At 42.0% G+C, this 19,985-nt stretch overlaps 2 long non-coding RNA genes across 3 annotated transcripts in view; both read left to right on the top strand.

Moving 5' to 3' along the window:
- Positions 1–8,252, top strand: part of LOC139828597 (uncharacterized) — a 33,405-nt gene extending 25,153 nt beyond the window's left edge. For both annotated transcript variants that reach the window (XR_011740395.1, XR_011740394.1), the window contains 2 exons: positions 7,635–7,733; positions 8,156–8,252. This is a non-coding gene — a long non-coding RNA (uncharacterized lncRNA). The remainder of the gene's footprint in view (positions 1–7,634; positions 7,734–8,155) is intronic.
- Positions 8,253–10,886: 2,634 nt separating this feature from the next.
- Positions 10,887–19,985, top strand: part of LOC139828631 (uncharacterized) — a 201,637-nt gene continuing 192,538 nt past the window's right edge. The window contains exons 1-3 of the long non-coding RNA XR_011740486.1: positions 10,887–11,702; positions 12,131–12,250; positions 17,636–17,708. This is a non-coding gene — a long non-coding RNA (uncharacterized lncRNA). The remainder of the gene's footprint in view (positions 11,703–12,130; positions 12,251–17,635; positions 17,709–19,985) is intronic.

Genomic DNA, 19,985 nt, shown 5'->3' with positions numbered 1-19,985 from the left:
TCTAGAACACTGTTTCTGAAATTACTTTCTTAGGACTCTGTGTGCAGAGCCAAGTACAGGGAATCTGCGTACGGATGAGTAGACAGAGGCTGTCCCCTTTGGGAGGGTAAGACCCTGTGCAGAAGGATTCTGACCATTTTACATGGAATTTAATTCAGGCCATGTTGGGTGAGCAGTGGCATAAGCCTGTAACCAAAGCGAGTAAGCTTAAAGGCCAGTGATCATTAGTTGATTTTCCTTATAGAATCATAGAATGGGTTGGAAGGGACAGCTTCCACTAGACCAGGTCAGTCAAAGCCCCATCCAACATGGCCTTGAACACTTCCAGGGATGGGGCATACACAGCTTCTCTGGGCAGCCTGTTCCTGTGCCTCAAAACCCTCATGGTGAAGAATTTCTTAATTATATCTAATCTGAATCTCCCCTCTTTCAGTTTACAGCCATTACCCCTCCTTGTCCTATCACTACATGCCCTTGTCAAAAGTCCCTCTCTGGCTTTCTTGTAGCCCCCCATTTAGGTACTGGAAGGCTGCTGTAAGGTCTCTGTGGAGCAATATGCATTGACAGAGAATTCTCTCTCCTCATCTTCTCAAGCTCTTTAGGTTGGTTGAAAGGTGTTAAAGACACCACTTTCCTGGGGCTTTCACCTTTATGGGAACAGCGTTATTCTGCTCTCCTTGTGTCATTTTGTTATGTCTGGGGAAAAAAAAGGAAAGGAGAGCTAGAAAGAGCCTGGAAAAGCCTGGGGATACCCAAATGAGACAACCAAAAAGACATTTTGAGAGGCAGAGGTGTAAATCAAAGATCCTGGAAATATTCGACTGCAAATTCTGCCCATTCAGGTGGTAAAAGGATTTTGGTCATTAATTTTGTTTTTGATCTTGTATGCCACCACAGAAAGAAAAGTTGGAAGAGTGATCTCTTTCCTGACAACAGAAACAGATTGAGAATTTTGAGCCTTGTTACATCCCTAGTGGAAAATAAGTGCTAGTAAAAACCAAAACCATTCCTTTAATAGGGAAATTGGTGGCACAGGTCATGATCTATCTTGACAAGTCGTTTTCTCTTGTGTCATTTGTTGTTTTTGCTGTTATCTGTAGGAATAATCAAGGAGGCTGATACATCATTGGAGAGCAGGAGAGAGGTCATACATGAAGGACGTCTTCTGTACTGCCTTTAATTGAACCTTCCCTGTTGCTTTTCCAGGTTGATGGCTTTTCTGCACAGAACTAGATGCAGGCAGCACCTTTGGAGAAGCTAGGTTAGCGTGACAGCTCGGCTAGGGCAAAAGTCTCGAAAGATAGCAGGAGAACTGAAAGCACTGGTGGGGAAGAATTTTTGAGAATGGTAGGTAGAAAACACATGCGTATAAATAGTGGAAGGCAACCATAAAAGGTCAGTAAAATGCATAATGGTGGAAGACAGGACACATTGTTTCAATGTTTAAAGGACCTTCTTTATGCATGTGACAGTTCTGGACACATGAGCTGGTCTCATGCAGCTAGGTACTTTTCCCAGGAAAGCTTTAAACTATTTAAATGTCCTATTTTTGGTTTTGTGGTGCTTTTCACAGCTCTTTATTTAAAGATCTCGGGCAGCCTGTGAATGATTGTATTAAGGAAACATGAAGTGGTTAACAAAATGGCCAAACAGCATCACTATTTTGTGTTTATTGAGACATACCTGTCCCAGTCTGTTTTTAATTTAACAATATTTAGTTACCAGTTGCTATGGTGAAGACATGCAGGTCTGAGGAAGAATCAGCATCTTTGCTACTTTCTGATGCCATTGTCCCCAGAGGAGGAGGGAGAGAATACAGAGCCCCTGATTTCAAATATCCCTCTCCTGGGGCAGTCTTCTCCAAGAATTTCAAAGTCATCTTATTTATTTCTATAACCCTGGTTTCACCTTTTCCTTGAATCCTCACTGAAAAATGATGGCTAATTCTAATTTACCAGTTCTCTCTTTCAAATACTTTACAGTGAAGGTCAGGATGTCTCTTCTTATTTTTTACAGTAGGGAAGGTGAGGTCCAAAGAGGCAAAATATCCTTGACTCTGTGATCCTGTTCAGTCTGGCCCCTCTGCTGTGCCTGGGTGGAGATTTCTGCTAGGGAGTCTTCAGAGGCTGTTTGCCCACAGTACCAGAGGAGCTGGGGAGAAAGCTTCTCACCTCTTTGTTACTGCTCATCAAAAGTAGCTACTTAATGTGTGGCAACATGTGTTCTCTTTAGAGGCAGGTCAGGTTACATGCTGTCCTCATAAATTGTCAGATAAAAGAGATCCTGAAAAAGGTGAACATATTTTAGAGGGGAATTTTTCCCCTGGGGATACTTCCTCTCTTGTACTTTCCTTAAATACTGTTAATAGTGAAATGCCATGGGACACTTATCTCTCTTTATGGGAGAAGTTATATGATTTGAAGCTGTATGATATTGAATTGTCTGAGCTAAATAACATGCAGCTACTTAAAGCCTTCTCTTTGGTTTCTGCATATTTCCAGTATTTAAAGTTGTGGGGTGTGCTGTTTCATTTTTTAAATTTTTTTTATTTTTATTCTTCTTTTATTTTTTGCAATTTTGCTTGCTTTCCTGGTGTGTCTCTGAGCCTTCAGGAGGGATGAGATGCAGTGCCTCTTCAGACCTTTATTGACAGCCAGAAGTAGCAAACCAGAAGTAGTGTTAGCTATCCAATGCAGAATCATTCCTGTGTTTGAAATTTATTTTGATATAACCTGGACAAGAAAGAGCTGTTAAAAGCCATATATAAGATAAATATAGAAGGTGCATTAAAGCATCAGTGAGGTACTGAAGTCAGATACACATCTGGGTTGTCAGAAGCTTGAGTCACTGTTGTGTGTCCTTACTGTGGACAAGGTGCTCAATGGCAGCTTGATCTGAGCCCTGTTCTGACCCCCTAGCTGCAATTAATATATAAATAGCAGTTCTTGCCTCATAGTAGCAGAACTACCCTTTCTGGGCTTCCTTCCTGATGCAGGAGGATCATGTCCTGCTGGCTATGGTCCACCACCCTCTGTCCCTTCGTGTGCTGTGTTCAGCACTTGGCCAAAGCGGGGCCATGATACTCCCTTGTCAATCCCTCAGCTGAAAAAGCGAAGGAGGGAACCATTAGTCCTGGCCAACGTAAAAGCCACAGAGAGTTTGGGCCAGGTATTTTATTCTTCTGGTGTTGTGTTTTGTGCTGTACCATTCAGGACAGAGCCAAAGTCACACAGGCGGGTGGGTGAAAGCAGTTCTAAGCTTTTCCCTGTCACAGCAACTTATCAGGGAATCTCTAATAGCTATTTTTATTCTTGCATCTGCTGAATCAAATCCATTCTATTCAAAATTACTGCCCTGACATTTGAACCTTTCGGGCAGACTGCCAGTGGCAGCACCTTATTTTTCTGCTGGAAAAGGAGGAAAAAAAATCGTTGACATGTAATTAACAGAACCAGGCAGAATTTGAAATCTGAATGACACTCATTATTGAATAATGAGCTTCAAATCCTTTGTTCCAAATTGCTTTACCATAGCAATGGTATGGGAGGATTCAGGGAGGATAGTAACTTGTTTTGCTTGAGCACCGATCTTCTATATAGATGAATGCTCATGAAAGTTGTTGCATTAATGACATATCTCTACAAAGCATACAAAATCTTGGACCAAAATGGCAAACCACAGCAGGTAGGAGTGAGCCTATGCAGCAGTGAGACCCCAAACACATCACGTGAAATCGGAGCTAACACTGAAAAATCCCACATTTCCATTTACTTGCCCTGTGCTGAGCCCTGTGCTGAGCCCACACGGCTCCCCAGGCACAGGCATTCTCATGCTTCTGGCTGCTGGACAGGCCGTGTGCATGGAGGGTGCGTATGGAGCAACATGCCGTGCGTCCCGCAGGCTGCTCTTATGGGGTCTTACACTGCCAGATGGATAATCTGTAGGATGTGTGGGATCTGTGACCCATGTACTGTGCCTAATCACGCTAGTAGTAGGAGGAGATGATAATCTTTCTTTGCCTTCTTCAACTTGCTCAATTTCTGCCTGGGTGTCTGTGTGTAACTTTCTTTAGAATCATGACTGGACAGGTTCTAGACAGGTGAACTGCATCTTGCATCTACTTCTATGAAGTATCCATCCACAAATATGTTTCTGTCTCTATAGCAGGTCTCTCAGAAGACAAAATATTACCAATTCGTACCTTCTAATTATATACTGTGCTATAATTAATTGTTCTTTTCAATTAAGGGGGAGCTTTGGTGCCCTAAGATCTCAGAATATTGGAAGTAATCAATTGCAGATTAAATTAGAAGCCAAATTAGGCTTAACAAAACAAATTTCAAATTTGAGAAAATGGCTTTATGCTGTAAAGGGTAAGCTTTACAAGAGGTAAATGGTTAATAATTAAATTTGAATTATCTTTTTATCAGTCCCAAAATAGCAAGTTTCTCTGTTATATGAAACCTAGATAAGTTTTGAAGGCATTTTGTGTAGTACTATGGGGTTCAGAGAAGACAGGGGATGTCAGACTAACACTGGGTAGAAACAAATGTAGGTTAGCTGAAATTCTAGGGCAGCTCAGAGGTGTTTTAAAGAAGTGTTATTCTATAATGTTTTCAAGAAGATGAAAGAGGAAAAACAAACAAACCTTTGCCTATTTTAATAAACAGTTTGCAAAGATTTTGACATCAGTTTTTAGTGGTAACTGAAAGCTGAAAGGTTTTGGGAAGATGCTGTTACAGAGCTGTCTCCGTGGGTAGAGTCAGAGGAATGTTCTTTAATGCCACATCCCAGGATTGGAGCTGGTTTCTATGCAAAATGCGTAAGACACAATCTTTTTCGGCCTTTTGTAAAAAATGACTGGACCTCTGATAAAGTGATTGCAATGCTCCAAAAGTGCCAAGATTTGCTTCAGTTATGGATCCCCTGCAATTTGAAAAACATTGATGTCTTTCTTATCTCTGGGCAAACCCCCTTGCCTGAATGTGAGCCTGCCCCACACTCTCTTGATTTGACTCACTTGTGATCTGAATCAGCTCCCAGTCAAGCTCCTGTATTGCTTGAAGAACCCCTGTTCGTCTGGCCTGACAGGCTGCTGCCGTGGATCAGGCTTGCTCGGGGGCTTTCCTCAGCATTAGAAAGGTACAAAATCTATCCAGGGCCTCTGCCTGTGAGGAAGCCTGTCAGCAAGTGAGATCTGGAGACAACCCAGTTAAGCATTATTGAGTCTGCTGAGACATAACTATGTGTTTCACATATTATCAGCAAAGGGATCCCCCCACACCTTTTGGAAAGAAATGGCTGGGGGATTATATGATGATATGTATCCAGCTGGGCCTGTGTCTGGAAAATGAGATTTGGTTTATGCTATTTAGGAAAGTCAGGTTGCAAGATAGTTTAACCAGTGTACTCATAATTCTATGATGAGCATCACCCCGGCATAATCTACCTACTCTCCTTCTTGGGTATTATTTTTGCAGGTACATTGGAGGCCAAGAAATCAGAGCCCAACTCAACAAACTGGGACACAGCACAATGTGGTGAGCTAGTGTCACAGAATAGTCGAGTTTCTCACATGTCCTGGGGACAGACCAGTACAAAGCTGGTTAGAGAAATCTTTGTGCCTTCAACTGTTGCAGTTTGTGACAACATGTGCAAGAGGGAAAGAAAGCAGCTAAAATGTAAGAGAATTAATTCACTTCTATGAACAATTTCTAGAAGAGTCAGGTAGTAAGAACTTTTACTGCAGTCTTGCTTTAATACCTGACACATTAAATGAAAATTGCACCTTGCTTTATGCATCTTTTTTATATAGGTATGTAGCTTCCAATTGAAATGGTTTCATATCTGATGCAACCTCTTACTAGGAACAGGTTTTATTCTAAAAAGAGAGCAGGGTACAAAAGTCTAAAATAGTGCCTTTATTAGTGCTTTCACACTTAAACCAATGTTATGGTAGCTCCATGTGTGTCCTTCAATTGTATATGATGTGCCCATGCTAATACTGCATATTCCTTGGGTAGTATAGAAATACTACTGGTCTTTAAGAATTGTGCCACCAATGAAGTGTGCATTAGACAGCTGTGTCGTGTTCTGACATGAAGCTATATCAGTTTAATTTTTTATCTAGTCAGTTATTCTGATGGGACTGGAGAAGATAAGGTTACAGGAAGAGGCTGATACGAGAAAACCTTATGTGCTACATTGGATTGAGTGGGTCAAATGCATGGCACTGTATATAGATAAAGAAGTCTCTTCTTGTTTGTTAGCAGTTACTTTTATCATGGAGCAAAGGAAAAGATAGTGCTGCTTAGTCCTTGTTTTAATCCAGTAGAAGTCCATTCCTCATCTAAGCTTTAGTGATTGTTTATTCAATCTGACATGATGTCTTTGGGAAGAATGACATAAAAGAAGCCTCTGGAGATGAAAATGCCACTTGACCTCACAGGCTTGTCCCCCCTAAGTTTCTCTTAACCCCTAGTTTTCTGTTTTGTCACTATATCCTTTAATCCCTTCTCTCTCCATAAAAGTGCCAAGATGTCTCCAGGCCACTTAGACTGCAGTACTTGTTTCCATGTTCATACTTGGCAACTAATTCCATGAGTTCTTTATTCTGACCCTGGGTGAAATAGTTTGAATTTCCGGTATACACAATTATTTTGGTTTATGACTTCTGACTTTTGAACCCCTCACCAGAGTGCACCATTTAAATCTCTTTTCCAGTTCTGAGTGCTGTTACCAGGTCAACTCAGCGTCAATATTCCTCTAACAGCATTATGCCAGTCAGAATTTCTTCCAATGTCTTTTCTTGGAAAAACTGCAGCAAAATCTGGTATCTTCTGTTCAGAGGGCAGGATTCTTCCACTATTATTCATGTTCTCCAGAAGTCATGGGATTGTTTACAGCATATGAGACACTTAGGTGCTTTATGAAAAGTGAAACGGACTCAGTAACTAATAGTCCTTGTTGTGTATTTCGTGCTCTCCACAGCTGTGCTGGATTGCATTCTGATCTCATCTGCAGCAATACAAGCAGTAAGCAGCACAAGCAATTTCAGCATGTGATCTGAGTGCAAAAAGAGGTATAACTTGAGAAAGCATTCAGCACTCTGGTATTCCTGCAGTCGTTCCTCTGTGCAGTAAAAATATTCTGTATGTGTTTTGTTTCCAGTGTTTCAAGCATCTACAATAATATTTAAAAATAGCAGATATTAAATATCTGGTCAATGCACATGGAAATAGATAATCTGATTTTATTTTATTGTTTCTTTCACACATTCTGTTCTGTAGCTGTAGGAAGTAACGTGATATTAAAGAGTGATTTTCCTTCCTGTTGCTTCATTCATTGATTGTATTGATATTGTCAGGTACTCCTGTAAAATAAACTAGCAGCTCAGACCCACTTAATTCACCCAGTCGTTAGTCTACCAGTATATATCTTTAGTGAAGACTGGTTTGGTGGGCGTTTAATTGAGGATGCAAAATGAACATACGGAGGGATTCCCAGCTGGAACTGTTTTGAAGTTTGTGTAAAAGCCGATAATAATCTCCTAAAATGCACTCTCAGCCAAAAAAGAGCAGAAAAGGGCTTACACCACTGAAATGGTATTTACTATTTTTTATTTCCTTCCTTAGCTTACCATGAGCCATGGGAATTTACAAGGTTTCCAGCAAGGCTGAAGAAATCCAGGAAACCACAATGACAGATCCACTTGAAAAGACCATTTCATGAGAGTGAGTTGAGAAAATACAAATTCTTTTTTATCAGTGATTGAAGATGTCACTAGAAACATCACTGATAATACAAAGTTCAGTGTAATGAAACAGTGTTTCTCATGTGCAGCTAGCAGACGTTTGTTTGCATCAATATTTTTTTTCTACATGGAAGCCACTATAAGCAATCCAGTTCTCTCAGAAATGAGTGTAAAGTTACAAATTTTGGGCACATTCTTTAAATTTATTATTCTCTTTACATATTAATTTATAAACAAGAGATCTGCTTAGAAAAATCTATGTTTTTGTGAAGTTTTTTGATTATGCAAGTAACAATATGTGTTGTGTAAAAAGTCTGTGCGAACAACATAAAGTGTTGATTGGTATAAGAAAACTCTTCTGAATTTGTTGGGCTTGAAAATTCTTGTTTCTATTTTGGCCAGAAATAGAAGGTCAGCTGAAGAAAGGAGCCTTTCTAGAAGTATGTTTGTAACCATCACCCAGAAGCAGAAAGTGCAGAGGTAGAGGAAAAAAAAAAAAAAGAGGTAAGAATTCCTTGCAGACCTCAAAGAAACAAGTGCAAAATAAAATAAAAAGCCCTTGGCTTGAGGTTAAGATAGGGATTTGGTGCGATTACTCTTTATTGTTCCAATTTTTGAGGAAGATACTTATCCCCAGAAGTTCTTTTTCTTCCCTAGGACGCATTCAGAGAGCAGACTTAACTACTACTCAGGTGATTTTGAGAGAACTTCTGACTAATATGTTCAAAGGGAGCAGAAGAGTTAGTCCCTTGTGCTTGAAATCCGGGGCTACCTGGAGGAGTCAGTGTTTGCCCGTGCTGTGCCCTGCTCTGTGTGGGATTTGTTACACCTCCCATTAATTTGAAGGAATTTTTATTATTGGGTTAAGTTGTGCTTTTCCTCTGAGAAGTGATGGCCTTAACACAGTACATCCCATCTTTGTGTTGCAAGCTTGCTGATTTTCATGACAGTGACATTTCTACTACTTATTAATTGTACAGGAGCTGTTTAGGGAGGAACTGTTCAGAGCCGGGGCTTGGGAAAGAGGGCGGTATTCAGTGCCCTTTTGTGCACAGAACTGAACACAAAGTCTCGCTCTGTTACACATGGTTGGCCTGAGGTTGCTTGGGTGTTACCAAGAGCACAGGTACAGGTGCTGAGGCACTCGACAGCCACGTTGCTGACAGGATGTGCTGTGCTGGGAAGGGAGAATCAGACACAGTGTGTGAAGGGGCTTTGCAGTGATGTGTGAAAGGGCTTGGCTGGACACTCGTGTGCATACACACCCATCATTTAACCAGGGGGTTGGTTAGAAGTGCCTCAACAGAAACTGCCCATGTTGACTTGCAACTTTTTCTGCTCCAGAGACCTCCCTATCTCCAACTCCCACTGTTCCTCTACCTGCACCAGAAACTCAAAGCTCTTCCCTGCCCATTTCCCACCGTTCGTCTTCCCATGGCACTTCTCACCCTGGTGTGCTGGGACGGGAGTGGAGGGCATTGTTATACTTCTCCACCTTGGGCTCAGAGCCAGTTCAGAAGAACAATTTGTGCATATATTGAGACTGGATAGTAGAGGAGTTCTGGGCAAGCGAGATCATCTTCTTCCTTCTATTTCTAGAAAAAAATTCTGGGGCAGAAAATCCGGCAATATGGTAGCCTGGTGCAGAAATGTAACCAGTGTCTTTATTTGTAAAATCAGTGTGGAATCTCAAGTGTAATACTAGTGAAAATAGCTGAACTATTGTAGTTAGTGAGGTGCTGCTGTATACCTGAGCATGTGGATTTTAGATGCTTCTGGAAAATGCTCTCTGTCAGCTGTGCTGTACCTCTTTTTTCATGCTTTGCTGAGTCCTCTGCTTAGTCTACTTTAGTCTCACAAATGGAATTTTCTTGAATGCTGCCTGATGGTGATAGCAGTATCACATGAAAACAACATATGGGCAGTGATGCCCACCTCAAGTATGTTTTGGTTTTTTTTGGAATAGAGCTTCATTTAAAACAAGGTTTTGGCCCAAACAAAGGCACGTGGACCCACACTCTCCAAACTATTAGCTGGCTTTTTCAAGAGGCCTTTTTTTGCTAGGTTCCACAGCATGGTTTCTAGTGCATTCAACACCAAGAGCTATTAAATTAATAGAACTGAGATTGTTTCCCTTAACACAGTGTTCCACTGCTTCCTTGTAAAAAATAATCATGTGGGTTCTTTGTAGACTACATGCAGTCCTCAGGATTTTGTAACTTCACTGGAAGATGCCTTCAATTATCAACTAACTTCAGGCTTAATTAGCTTATTAGCTTGTCTGTAACTCTGCCTGCCCTTTAAAGTTTCAACTTTTTTCCAAAGGTTGCCCAGAGTGTCCTCTTGTACTTATTTCAATTTTGTGGATGCTTGGTGGTGAATTCTTCTTAGTTTTGAATCTAGTTTAAATAACTGTGCCTATAGAGAACCTAGTTGTCTCTGTATAAAATATAGTATTGGCACCAATGTAAACAGCGCTGAAATGGCTAGCAGGCCACAGCATGCTAATCAGAATGATTAGTCATCCTCCTGGGACACAGATGAGTCAGCTCAGGTCAAGACACTTCTGGTAAAACTAGATAGCTGGTAAATGTATTACCAGCTGGCTATCAAAGTCCCTGTGCCATACTGGGAAATAGCCCTGACTTGGCCAATTCTTCCCTTCCTGCAATGACAGAAGCAAACCAAAGTTTAATAACTCATTCTCCTTCCTTCTGTTCCTTGCTACCAGTTTTGGAAAACAAATTGTTTCTCCATGACATTCTGTGTATTTGTGGGCTAACAACAAAACTTTTTTATTAGATGAAATACAATCTGCAATGTAACATGCAGCTTTTTTTTTTTTTTTCTTCTAGTAGGCAAGAGGCAGGGTTACCTCCTGATCTTTTAAGATTTATTTCTTTAATTATGTTTTACTCTCGTCTCAAATGAGGTCCAGATTGTTATTTCAAGAATAAAGCAGGAGCATTTTCTTTTACTTCACTACAGTCTACCATGAGGTGCAGAATTAAAGCCTGTGCCTTTAACCTGAGTAAAGATTACGTAGTTTGCTCCATTGTTGGGATGTGCAACCAAAAAAAAAAATCTGTTCTCACCAATTGCTCTTCTTTTTCATACTGGTACTTAAGGGGAAGACTTGAAATGCACTGTTGGACCTGAGCACTGATGCCTCAAGGTAAAGATATTTCTTAGTCTGAGATGGTAACACCCACAGCTCCTTTTTATTCTGTTAGGCAGAGCTGATAAGCAGATTCACAAGGCCCTTTGCCTGTTTGCTTTTATAAATACTCTCCAAATAAAATATAAACTCCTTCTATCTTAACCTTTTTCATATAATCTTATTTTAGATGTCTCTAGATATGCCCCAAACGGGGATAACCTTGGTGATTTGTTCATGACCTCGGCAAGGACGCATTTACTGGGGAGTCCGATAGTCCCTCTTCTGCCTCTCTTCATCTGCTTGCGCCTATTAGTACTAACAGTACAACGTGTCAGCCAGGACCTGTTGAACATCACAGCAGGATCCAGGTCTAATCTAATAATTTGCCTCCATCATTCATGCCACTGAAGCTTTGGGCCATAATCTTGTTCCAATGTGCTCTCTTTATCTTGTGTGTACCTGCATGTCAGAGGTGTAGTACCATCCAGAGATTTGGGATGAACAGAGCCGATGGGAGTGGAACAGTCTGGAAATGTTCCAGTGACGCCAAGGTCTACAAACACAGATCTGTTGAGGCTAAAATGTTTGGAATTACATGCATTTTTGCTGAATTGCTGCAGCTTTGCTAAAGAATATAATCTTGCATCTGGTGTATGGCTATCTTGGGAATGTGATCTCATGCCTCTTGGAGCCTCAGATCTCAGGCTGACCAATAGTGGCCTGTCCTGCATCAGGAGACTTTGGGAACTCAGCAGAAGTGCAGCCCATCTAAGGGATTTGCTCTGGAAGGTGAGTCCCTTGTGTTTGATGATGTTTCCAGCTTCAGACTTGCAGATCTCACAGGTTCCAGGTACTCAGCCTCACATGTGTGAGTATATTCTTTGGCAAAGCCCTGTACAGTGCCACAACAACAAACAGAACATGTTTCTATTCCTACAATCTGTAACATTCTTTGTATTTTTTTCTTCAAATTCCACCAGGGCAGATGGTAATATAAGGAGTAATTGTGAGTCGGGATTTTACCAGTGAATATCTATACATTTCAGAATTTGTGTTCTGTAAGGCATATCAGCCTTAAGGTTTGCTTTTGAATGAAAGGCTCATTTAACTTACAGATATGACATAAGTGATGCACCCATCCTCTCTTACAGTGGAGGAGTTGCAGCTGAAGGCACATATCTGACATTCATTTTGACTTTTTTCTGTTTGAGTTGTAGACCTATGTGGTATTTCATGATACATCTGAGAATTTTGCAATGTGTGGACAACTTGCAGACATGGAAAAAAAGGTCGAATGATTTAGTTACATCCGGTCTGTGCATGCCAGTGATGTTCAGGTAATAAATAACCTTGTGCAAATAAATAAAATTATCTACAATGCCGTATAACTGTATACATAGCCTCTCATTGCTGTTTTGGTGACTTATCTACCTTGGCCAGAACCACACTTTCTAAACCTGTGAAAAACTTGAATTGGTTTCAGAAGAGTAAAAAAGGTTTTGTCACAAAAGAGTTTGATTATTCCAGTCTGGTAGAGATCATGAAGGAATTGGTATTGATGGGTTAGATAAGTGTGATTCTTAGGTTTTTCTGAGTGATCTTTTTGAAGCTCAACATTTAGGAACTTGGCAATGGGCACTTCACAAACCTTAAGGTAAGATATATGTCCTGTGGCCTGTCCAAGGCTCCATTTCCTAAGCTAGGTAGGATTCTAAGCCTTCAGACAGATAAATCATGTATATGGCTCCTGGGAGATTCAGATGTTAAACTGATCCTGTCCTGATGAAGAGATACTTAATTGAGCTTTATCAAGATTTTAAAATGTATGCCTGAGTCCTACAGTATAAGGCACATTGGTTCACTGGCTTCAGCCAAGGATTGACTTGAAAACAGATGTCCTGTAGTGCACAACACATGGCAGGACTGAACACTTTTTGGGGGTTCTGTGAAGCTTTTACCTGAGAATGGGGGAAACTGATGTTACAGCCATATGGATACTGTTCCCAGTGGCATAGAAGTCCTAGTAGTTTACAGAAATTGAATCTGACTGATACTTTTGTCTGACTGAGCAGATCTAGTTATCACCTGCTGTTATTGTTTTTTCCTATCACTGCACATGTGAATGGGACTTCAAAAACACAGGCAACAATGTCAGTGCCACAGAGTGAGTGTCTGAAATTGGAATGCTGTCTTGGTTCTGTGGATTTTAATTTGTAACATGGAACAGAACTCTATAAAAAATCCAGGTAGAAGTATGCCTCTGGCTTAATCCATTTCTTTCGGACTTGTTTCTCGGAAACAGAACTGCTCTATTAGAAGCCGCTTCCATAGAGAACTCTTTGTAGGATTAGGACTGTAAGCAAGCTGTGACAGAAATGCCAGCTGTGACAGAGGATTGCATGTCAGTGCTGTGGGAAGATGGTGAAATAGCCTAGTTCCTGCGCAACACTTCTCATTCATAGATTTTGAGGACTTCAGTGTCATGTTACAGTGATATCCCAAGGTTACTCAGCAGATAAGTGGCACAGCTGGGAATGAAGTCCAGGTGTCCTGAGTCCCAGTCCACTGCTCCATTCATCCTGCCTCCAAAGAAGCAATGTTTGCAAAGAGCTGTAGGAAATGCTTGATTTGCCTGAGTTTCACCCTGGGAATGGAATGCTAGGTCAGCAGTATTTATTTTCTTATCTTGATCCCCTTAATTTTTATTTTTTAAAGAGCTCTCTCTGTGACAGAGCCTCTTGCAAACTCAAAACATGTTGTTAGTAGAGCTTGGAAGATTTCTTGGACGTTATCAATGCTTGTAAAATAGTGATTCCCAAACTTTGCCTGTGAAGCTTGGAAAATGGTGGGAGGAACTGAATCTCCTGGTAGCGTGTGAGCTGCTGTCCTGTGTGCCACTCTGATCCCACTGATGACTGGGCTTAAGAGTAAAGCATGGCTGGTTCTGCCTCTGCCCCACGCCAGATTTTACCCTCTTGCTCTTGCTCCGAAGTTAATGGGTTTAGAGATATGAACTCACTGTGCTTCTCATTCTGGAGATGAAGAGATTGCAACATTTAAAAGCCCCACCACCCATTGCTACAAATCTATTAAACATCTCCTGTTCACCATACAGCCTCCTGTTTCGGCAGCTGAGCACGTAAATTCCTGTGACCAAATAGCTGCACAGTTAACTACTTTCACATGCGCTCCCACTGTGCCCATCTCAAAAGGTGAAATCCTAGCCCAGCTTTGCTCCATGGGCAGCTGGCTGGTGACCAGGACACGGCTGTTTTGGGGGTCGAACAGGACACCCTGGAGCCATACTCTTTATATCTCCCTGGAAGGGTGGGGCAGGGGATGAGCAGGTAGAGGCAGCCCAGGCAAGGATGAGAACTCTAACTTGCCCTCATCCTCCTCTCCCCCTGTCACTAAGAGCCATTGGCCACTGTGGGAGTCCAGACTTGCTGCCGTGCTCTCCCAGGACCTGGTCCTGCTGGGGCTGGGTGACGGAGTTCGTGCTGGCTCCACAAGCATGGCTGGCTGTGTCCTGGGGTGCTCCCTCCCACAGCCGCACTGCACTTACGGGAGGGAAACTACTTTTATTCTTCTACTTCCCAAGCTGCAGAAGGGCCTTTATTCAAAGTGAAACTGCAGGTAGCTCTGAGGGGCACATGGTTTCCCCCAGCTGCCCCCTGCCCCAGCTGGTTGCTGTGCTCTGCCTGCCCATCCAGCAGTGGGGCTCAAGTGGGCAGTGGGGCTTGGGGCTGGCCCAGCGTGGAGGCCTAGCGGTGGGTGCCTGGATGGCCAAGGTGAGCTGGCAGCAGTGCTCTAACTAACTGGCCATGTTAGAAACAAAAGGGCCACGATCCCCTGGTCTGGAAACTGGGGCTGGAGAGCAGCGGTTAATTTGAAACACAGGCGAAAATTACGGCAGCTCTGGGAGCGTGTTTGCCTTGGCTGCTCCCAGCCCCGCGCTGCAGCACCAAGCAGGCCCCTGGCCGCCGGCCAGGCTGTAATATTTCCTTTCGCTGTTGTTCATAAAGGCATTCAGGAAAACAATTGAGTGCAATGAGGGCCTTCCCGTTCCGGCGGGTGCGTGCCTCCGGCGAGCCGGGGCTGTGGGGACCCTGCCTGGCCTGGGGCAGTGGCGGCGCTGAGGGCCACACTTGGCGGGCCTGGCCAGTTCAGAGGAAGCAGCTTTTGAATGCTGTTTCTCCCACCCCTCAAGGCACAAAGGGATTTATCCTGGCAAACAAAAGGAAATGTCACAGCCATATTTTGATGCGGAGGTTATGAATGTGTAGTTCAAAAGTATTTATCAACAGAACTGTGGCTCTTTTTTTCACACAAGTGCTCAGCTGGCGGGGGCTGCGAACCCCCAGCACACACGCTGCAGGCCTGTGAGGATGGTGGCGTGGTTTGCCTCTGTGGGAGGAGGAATACATTGCAGCACTGCAAGGCACCCTCATAGCTGGGTCTGCCTGAGAGGCAGTGTTGAATGAATTGCTTTGAAATAAAAAAGCCACTCGCCTTGCGTTGTTAGTTATATGGATATAAAGTCTGCACATGAAGCAGGCCTCAGGCTACCCAAGATGTCAGCTATGCAAAGGAAATCATAGGGAACATAAACTAACAAGGACAGAAATGCTCAAATTACATGGCATTTGCATTACCTGGGGCATGGCAGCAGTAAAAGTGAAGACAGGGGAAGCTTGGCAAGTCTCTTCCTCCCTGTACACATACAACCACATCATTTGTAATGGAGCCAGCCAGGTGCTGGGAATGCCCCTTCACAGCTCAGGGAAGTTCTGAGACTGCTTGAAACCTTGCAGGATCCTGGCTCTTAAAGTCCAGCACTTGCTGAAGTGTTAAAATACCACTGACTTAGGGAGCATGGCTTGATGTCCTTACGTAAATTGGGACAACCCTATCAAGGACAACCCTATCAAGGCTGTGTTTACACTCACTAATAGCCCAGATTCACTGCTGCAGGGTAGTCCTTGGTGTGGCGGTGACAGGACCTGGTAGCCTTGTGCTGACAGAGTTCATGGAGAGTGAGGTCAGTGAATCCTAGATGGAGGACAGGATCTAAGAGTCTGATGCTTCACATCTGGGATGGCCAACTGGTGGTCCAGGAATTGAACTGGGCCACAGTGTTTTGTTTTGTTTTCCTTTTTTTTTTTTTTTTTTTCTTTTTTGTCTGGAGCTTGGGAATGCTGACCAGTTCCTATGAATGCAAGGGGCTCAGGAAGAGATGTGTTCTACCTTTTTAAAGACAAGCAAGCTGGGAGACAGTTCTGATCTACTGTAGTGTAGCCCAAACACGTCTTCTGGTGTTCTTGACAGTTGACTTTCGCTGGACACAACATTTCTCCCTGCACAATTCAGCCATCCATGTTGTAGATGATAGGAGGAAAATTTTTTGCATCCCAGTCGGCATGGCCCTGGCAGCCAAGGCACTGGCAACCAAAGCTGTAGCTAGTTAAGCTAAGGCAGAAGGGGATGATCAGTGGTAGGGAGAATTGTGTAGGGCAGAGGACTGGAGGGCTTTATGATTACCTGTGTGTCCAACTGAATATTTGGGTGTCCCAACTCTACAGAGCATTTTTTTTTTATTACAGTGGCCTTACATTTATGGCGCTTTCCAGATCATTTGGGCCTTAGACCCATGCCTTTCAAAACAAACTTCACAAAGAGAACCGATACCTTAGTTGGCACACTTCTTGCAATTCAGGGTCTCAGGTGAACAAGATGAATTGTGTTTTAATGTATGTGAGTTTGTTGAGGAGAGTGCTGCTGAGGAGTCAGTGATATTTTTACCCCGGACTTCAGGAGGAGCTGAGACAGGTTTGTTCCAAGCTTCCTTGCAGATCCACGCTTGTGGGCCAAATCAGGGACAAACGTGCTACAACGTATTCCTGGTGCCAGGGTGGTTGCTAGTGGGCTAGGAAAGGCTCCAGAGGGTTCCACAGTGCCTGCTAATGCCACAGGGAGAGGTGCCTGCCTTGACTCAGGACAGCCCAGAGGAGCTTGGGCAGCTGGGAGGGAAGCAGCTGCCTGGGCTAGTATATAATGCTAAAAACTGGAGTCAGAAACCTTGGCTGCAGCATGTTTTTTGGCCTCTTTCTAGCTTCACCCACCATAGCTAGTGCCCACTATGTGCTCCAGGGAAATAACTGCTTTTTGGATGAAGCCTTGCATGTGCTGATGTGGCACTTTCACTGTTGTTGCCGCTCAAGTTCTTCAGTTAAGGGATAAAATTTAAAGGTGTTTCCTTGTTCAGGAGGCAGGTATGCTAAAACTGTAACTTTGAATCATTAAGTGATGTCTCTTGTCAGAAGCCTGTTTGGATTGAGTTTTGCACAAATGACCATTGTGAATAGAATAAGCCTGTTCTTTTTGGCTAATGCTCACTTGACATCTTATTACAGGTGCATTAGTTATACAGGAGAGCATCCATTTTTCCAGTGTAGCTGACAAGGCTTTTGGCATACTGCAATCTAAAGAAGTTTTTATTTTAATGACATTTGAAAAGCACTTGAACTATTTTGAACTAGGTTTCTTTCTAAATGCATTCTAAATATTTGTTTTTTTACATACACCCCAAATTCAGTTGATCCTTTTACCATGTGTGTTTTGTGCAAGACCTTTGAGCTGTTCCCAGTGTCTGTAAAATGAGTATTAGTTACCTTATTCTTAATGCCAGCAATTGAATTATACTGTTTCGTGTTTTCTGGCAGAGGAGAGGCTTGTAAAATTACCTGGAAAACTCATCAACAAATAGACTCAAGAGCACAAGCTGCGATTTTTCAGGTGAGTTTTTCTTTTTCCATATCAGAAGCAAGTATATGCTACCTCAAGCAAAAAAGTTGCACAGTTCTTGTGGTTCAGACTGGAGAGAGATGTGCCGCATGTTTCTCTTTTGGACAGAACAGTTGAATCTCACGTCTAGCAATACCAATAGGGACTTTTAAAAGCAGACTCCCCTGTGTGTTGTGCCTTATCATGCTTGAAGAAACACTGGCAACTGTGTTTCAGTTACAGTGAGTTTGTAATGTTCCTTTATCTCTGTGAAGTCTTACGTTTTCCTAGGAGTTGTGGCAGCCCATGAAATGGACTTGGTTTTGGAGTTATAAACTCTGAATTCAAATTTTATCACTTCTTGGAGCTTAACAGAGCACTAGGTTTGCGATTTTATTCACAAAGCTATGGATCATTGCAAATTGCTTCCTACTATTTGACAGCTTCCTTTTTAGAAATTTCAACACTCCAGCTATCTGCCTTCAGCAGTGTATGATTCTAATCACTGCTATGATTTCATAATCCCCCTTTAATTCAGCAAACATTCCAGATTATCAACGTGTCCAATTTGTATTTTGGGAGCATAGTGTAGCAAAATTTTCCTATTGTCAGGCTTTAAAGTTTTGAAGCTGAAAGGTGCATATTGTTAACCAGGGGTGACTCCTTAGGTATAGTTCATAAATACATGTAACTATTTTGGGTTGTTGAGATGACATTCCCTTCGATGAATGTAAAAAGTAAAGCTGCAGAGTTAAAGCCAAATTCAGCAGGAAGAAAGAAAATTACTTCCATATATCTTCTGTATGTCATTAAATGGAAAATGAGATAATTCTTTTGTACATCTGAAAACTAAATAAAGAGGTCTGTTCTCCTCTCAGTTTCTGTGGATAACTTCAGCTAATTTTTGTGGCAGTTGTGCACATTGGTGGAGGAAAAGATGCCTCAAGTAGGATGATATGGTATACATGTATTACTAAATAAAACGCTCATTTTACTTAGGATAATCCGTCTTTGTTCCAGATATATGTATGCATTCCTCTTACAGCAAGTATTTCAGTTGTCAGGATGACTTGCTACATTTGTTCTTTGATGTCAAATTCAGTTGCATCACTGTGGAATGGTTGCTACAGAAACCCCAGCCCAGTTTTTAAATGTATTGAGTTCTCTCCTTTTTACTTAGAGAAGCTGAGTTTGATTTCTTTCCTGTAAATAAGTTTATAGTAAAATGAGTGAAACCCCTAAAACTGCAGCAATAAGTGCAGCAGAAATACCCAGATAGTGAGATCAGAGACAATAAGGAAAAAGGCAATTCGAAGTCCAACAAATGAAGTCTATCTCTTGATAAAATGCTCCCCACTGTAATTAAAACCAGAGCTAAATTACATCAATACCAAAATATTAAAGTGTGCCAAACCTGTTTTCTGTAGGCTTTGCTATAATTGGATTCTGATGAGAGAGATAGCTTAAGTAGGCAAAGTCTGTTGACTCAAGATCATGATTATTCATAGAAAAAGAGCTTCCTGCTAAGGTATACGGTACTTTTATCCAGTGTTTCCTAAAGAATATATAAATTTCTTTCCTTGCCTTCCATGCAAATGCATTTGAAGTCCATATCTTGCCTACAGTAAATCTCTGTCTTGCTTAACAAGAAAGTATTTCACTGTATATGCGAGGCATATTGACAACAGATTTAACCCAGACAACTCAGCTTTATTCAATCAGAAGAATGCTGGCCCAGTTTCAGGTTTCTGGGATACAGGCACAAATGGACATGCCCCAAGTAGAATCCATTTGTTTTCCCATGAAGGCACCTAGTAGGAGGTCAAATAAAAATAAATATTTTGGCTGTTCAGAACAAGATAGATTACTGGAGTATTTGTGATTCAGGCTGGAAATGTGATTACAACAAGCAGAGGTAGCATCAGAATTATGTTCTGATGAGAGTAAAAAAACATTTTCTCTCTGTGTCTTTTAAAATGTGGTTATTCCTTCTCTTCACTTCTCAGATTTATGAGAATAACTATATATATCTTAATGCTCCTCACTTCTTTGTAGAAATCATTCTGTTCAGAAGTTACGGTAGAATAGCCATTTGTGTAGCCTCTTGGGATTTTTTTTTAATGTAGGTCTAACTTATGCAAAGGAGTAGTTTATGGACTTCCCCTTTGATAGCAAGAATAAATCAATTTAGATCCACTATACCAGGGGCCCCAGATTCTCTATGGAGTTCCAACAAACAATGGAATAAATTGTGCAAGGGCAATTTGTCCCTAATGTTTTTGGCTATTT

This window comes from Patagioenas fasciata, chromosome 9, assembly GCF_037038585.1.
Source record: "Patagioenas fasciata isolate bPatFas1 chromosome 9, bPatFas1.hap1, whole genome shotgun sequence".
In the NCBI taxonomy this organism is placed as follows: Eukaryota; Metazoa; Chordata; class Aves; order Columbiformes; family Columbidae; genus Patagioenas; species Patagioenas fasciata.
Note: the sequence above shows the minus strand (reverse complement) of the source record. Positions and strands in the feature narration are given on the sequence as shown.